At 53.4% G+C, this 5000-nt stretch overlaps 1 non-coding gene across 1 annotated transcript in view; it reads left to right on the plus strand.

Moving 5' to 3' along the window:
- The first annotated feature begins 4505 nt into the window (after positions 1-4505).
- The window catches only part of LOC126436793 (small subunit ribosomal RNA), a 1909-nt gene continuing 1414 nt past the window's right edge, over positions 4506-5000 (plus strand). Inside the window, exon 1 of the ribosomal RNA XR_007580926.1 lies at positions 4506-5000. This exon is cut by the window's right edge and continues 1414 nt beyond it. This is a non-coding gene — a ribosomal RNA (small subunit ribosomal RNA).

Raw genomic sequence — 5000 nt, forward strand, 5'->3', positions numbered from 1 at the left:
AAAACATACCGCCATCTGTAGGTCTCCCTCAGCATGAGCTCCTGCAACGACGATACCGCCATCTATGGGACGCCAAGCCGACTAAGACATCGATGGGCCCACAGTGCCCATCTTTCGACGCCACCCACAAAGCATGCAGCCTGTGTCGACCACAGCACCCAAACGCCAGTGCCTCTGCCGCACAACGTCGTGGACCGGCAATCACACCACCCGCACCCGCTCGTGCCCCACCCCAACCGCCAAACTCGCAACGCCAGCGGATGAACGGCGGAAGTTTCCCGCACTCGTAATGTGCAATCCACACCTATAACTTGCGTTTCATGAAGAGTTATGTCCAATATGCGACATTCCCGCTGTCCCTATACATGAGCTGCGAGCTGTACCACGTACAAGCTACAGACGCGATCGCATTGCTCACTGTACTGATTCCCATGCCGAGCGATCAGCTAGGAAGCGCCCCATCCATGTCGGTACCCGTGGGCGTTGCACTCGCAGTCGCAAAAAACGTTGGGCAAATATATATCTCGGAACAGTAACGACAGTCGGAGCCTCCTGGCGTTGCACTCGCAGTCGCAAAAAACGCTGGGCAAATATATTTCTCGGAAGAGTAACGACAGTCCGAGCCTCCTGCGTGGGAAGAGTCTTTCTAGGCCCTGACCCACGGGAAGGGTTTAGCTTCCCCCATCCCGGACATTTGAAGTCGTCACACTACCGGTATTGACTAATAGACTGATTGCTGATAATCACTAGCCATACACTGGGGGAAACGGCCGACAGGGGCAGCAACATAGTGGAGCCGCAGTGTCACTAATGTACAGAGATAGAACAGTTTCGACTGGAACCAGAGTAACCGTATACACGGCACTGATTAGTAATAAATGCAGAGCCATCAGAATACAGATAATATATACAACCGTCCCTATACATGCTGAAAGACTCTGCACACAATGAGAACCACACGTCAGCCAGACACTATCACACACTACTCTCTGCCTCTAACAGGCACACACACAATATCTAACCACCAGCATGGAAGAACATCCGGTGCATCCTCTCCGCCACATTACACAATCCACACTATCATAACCAGACCGGGAGGTCCACCCAGAAAACAGAATATCCCACCCTTCCGACATCCGCCATTGCTCAGCTAAGCCACGAACACCCACACATGTCCTACACAGGGGTGCACCCAACATCACCATACTGCCTCCTGTCACAGTACACAAACAATGGCAGGAATGAAAGACACAGATCTGCCACAACCTTGGAATCGGAGCGCCGCCTGTCATGAGCCACAAGTGCATCCTGACGTGACAAATCGGATGATCCCGCAGGCATGCACTTACGATAATCACTATCAACGAACCTGCCGCCGCCCCCCCCCCCCAAATACACCTTTCCCTACAACAATGTGTACCTTAACCTAAGCTATATCGTACCTTAACCTAACCGACATTGCGCCTTAACCTAACCTACGTTGTACCTTAACCTAACCTATGTTGTACCTTAACCTAACCTATGTTGTACCTTAACCTAACCTACGTTGTGCCTTAACCTAACCTACGTTGTGCCTTAACCTAACCTACGTTGTGCCTTAACCTAACCTACGTTGTGCCTTAACCTAACCTACGTTGTGCCTTAACCTAACCTACGTTGTGCCTTAACCTAACCTACGTTGTGCCTTAACCTAACCTACGTTGTGCCTTAACCTAACCTACGTTGTGCCTTAACCTAACCTACGTTGTGCCTTAACCTAACCTACGTTGTGCCTTAACCTAACCTACGTTGTGCCTTAACCTAACCTACGTTGTGCCTTAACCTAACCTACGTTGTGCCTTAACCTAACCTACGTTGTGCCTTAACCTAACCTACGTTGTGCCTTAACCTAACCTACGTTGTGCCTTAACCTAACCTACGTTGTGCCTTAACCTAACCTACGTTGTGCCTTAACCTAACCTACGTTGTGCCTTAACCTAACCTACGTTGTGCCTTAACCTAACCTACGTTGTGCCTTAACCTAACCTACGTTGTGCCTTAACCTAACCTACGTTGTGCCTTAACCTAACCTACGTTGTGCCTTAACCTAACCTACGTTGTGCCTTAACCTAACCTACGTTGTGCCTTAACCTAACCTACGTTGTGCCTTAACCTAACCTACGTTGTGCCTTAACCTAACTTACGTTGTGCCTTAACCTAACTTACGTTGTGCCTTAACCTAACTTACGTTGTGCCTTAACCTAACCCATGTTGTGCCTTAACCTAACCCATGTTGTGCCTTAACCTAACCCATGTTGTGCCTTAACGTAACCCATGTTGTGCCTTAACGTAACCCATGTTGTGCCTTAACGTAACCCATGTTGTGCCTTAACGTAACCCATGTTGTGCCTTAACGTAACCCATGTTGTGCCTTAACGTAACCCATGTTGTGCCTTAACGTAACCCATGTTGTGCCTTAACGTAACCCATGTTGTGCCTTAACGTAACCCATGTTGTGCCTTAACGTAACCCATGTTGTGCCTTAACGTAACCCAATTTGTGCCTTAACGTAACCCAATTTGTGCCTTAACGTAACCCAATTTGTGCCTTAACGTAACCTAATTTGTGCCTTAACGTAACCTAATTTGTGCCTTAAGGTAACCCATATTGCGCCTCAACCTAACCTATATTGCGCCTTAACCTGACGCACGTTGCCGCTGAACCTGCTCTGTAATTGTTATGCAACTCGTTAAATTAGTGTAGTGTTGCCTAACCGCAACCCTCGCAATATAGTTCGCTATTCGCACTGACCGGTCCCCTGTGTATCGCGTCATGTTAAACACCTTGCAAGTGTTGCTGACTTTCCACATGCTCCTGCTATACACTGTAATGTGGATAGCAGCAGGACGTACATGCCCCCCCCCTTCCCCCCTGCCTTCGCAAGCTGGTCGTTGAGAAGTTTGCATGTTCAATGCCCTTCGCATGCCGACGTACTCAGCCTACGTTGTGGTACGGCCTGTCACCTGTCCGCGGATGTACGCAAAACCCACAAACTGTGCTGCACATTGGTCCGTATGTACTGAATGATACATCGTGGCACATGTGTGACCGTACGACGACTGCGCCTAGCAACGGCGGACCATACAGTCCAAATATTGTGGACGCAGCTACGTGTCGTCTCCCTTTAGGAGCTGGATTGCAGTGTGGTACGCCATTCAGACGTGTGGGAGGAACGGACGCCCTGGATGGCGATCAGCATGAGCAGTCTGTTGATGTAGTGGAGCGTGTATTCGGACGTAGTCGTCTCTTCTCACACACTGTGATAGCATGTTGCACCGCGTTCCACATCTGCGACATGCTGCAGAGGCCGGCTGACAGTCGTTCGCGCAATGGACACCGCATACGTACGGGGGCTACCTTCCACGTGTTCTCTAGGCGTGCACATGTTGTTGCGTCTATGTGGGCAGACGTAGTGTGTTGTGACACCTGACACAGGCATGCAATACTCGTTGCAAATGGCGATGGACGTCTACGTTTGCTGGTGACGTTACGCAAATGAACAACTGGTAACCCGTTGTGGTGCGGTTGTTCTCGCTAGAGGTGAATCAGTGTTGGCGACGATCGGTCGAGCTATTAACCGGTTGTTTCATGGATACCCACCATGCCCACGAACGTGAAAGGGGACCCACCATGCCCACGAACGTGAAAGGGGATCTGGGTGTGAGGCGATACGCGGCGGTGGCTGGGTGGGACCGTCCCCGGCCGGTGAGGGGGGGCCGCCCGGCGTGCTGGCAGCGCGGTGCGTGGGCGCACGCGCTACAGCCGGCTGGTGGGGGCGGCCAGTGGCAGGCGCGCCGGCCGACGGACGCGGCAGGCGGCGCAGCTGCGCGCCGGCGCCCCCTGCTCGCGGCGCCTTGCGGCCAAAGTAGGTCCTCGCGGGCCCGGTGCGAAGCGCGGTGGCCATCTGCAGTGTGCTGGTCCGATTGAGGACTGTGTGCGCTGAGGATGCGCCGCCGCCCGGCGCTCGGCGCCGCGACGCCGTCTGCTGCTCGGTCGCCCCAGCGGTTCTCGCAGGTGGTTTGTATCGCAGCTGTGCGGACGTGTTGGCGCGTGCGCTGTGCTGGGAGAGTTCGCTTCGGCACCCAAGTGGGGCTTTTGTCCTTCTGTGGCGCTGGCGTTGGAGCTGCCGGTCACCGTAGGTGGCGCGTGTTGTCTCCCGCCGGCAATGCCACGACAGCACGCTCCCGGGCCTCTGTCGGCAGCGGCAAGCTCAGTTGGGAGCACGGGTGGTCGCACCTAAAGCGTCTACTCGCCTAACTCCGGGCGATTGCGCCTCTCTCGAACCCGACCAAGTACTTAGGATGGCGCTGCGCGCCGCCGGGACCTGAGAGGGTTTCGAGGTGTGTTGTGCAGGGGAGCTCAGCCTCCTCCTGTTTGCAGAATAATTGAGCGGACGCTTGCGTGTTCGCGCGGGCCCCCGGGACACACTCCCGGGCGGCCGGCTGCTCAGCTCTAGTTGACGCAGCTCCCTGGTTGATCCTGCCAGTAGTCATATGCTTGTCTCAAAGATTAAGCCATGCATGTCTCAGTACAAGCCGCATTAAGGTGAAACCGCGAATGGCTCATTAAATCAGTTATGGTTCCTTAGATCGTACCCACGTTACTTGGATAACTGTGGTAATTCTAGAGCTAATACATGCAAACAGAGTCCCGACCAGAGATGGAAGGGACGCTTTTATTAGATCAAAACCAATCGGTCGGCTCGTCCGGTCCGTTTGCCTTGGTGACTCTGAATAACTTTGGGCTGATCGCACGGTCCTCGTACCGGCGACGCATCTTTCAAATGTCTGCCTTATCAACTGTCGATGGTAGGTTCTGCGCCTACCATGGTTGTAACGGGTAACGGGGAATCAGGGTTCGATTCCGGAGAGGGAGCCTGAGAAACGGCTACCACATCCAAGGAAGGCAGCAGGCGCGCAAATTACCCACTCCCGGCACGGGGAGGTAGTGACGAAAAATAA

The sequence above is a fragment of the Schistocerca serialis genome, unplaced genomic scaffold (genome assembly GCF_023864345.2).
Source record: "Schistocerca serialis cubense isolate TAMUIC-IGC-003099 unplaced genomic scaffold, iqSchSeri2.2 HiC_scaffold_1246, whole genome shotgun sequence".
Classification (NCBI taxonomy): domain Eukaryota; kingdom Metazoa; phylum Arthropoda; class Insecta; order Orthoptera; family Acrididae; genus Schistocerca; species Schistocerca serialis.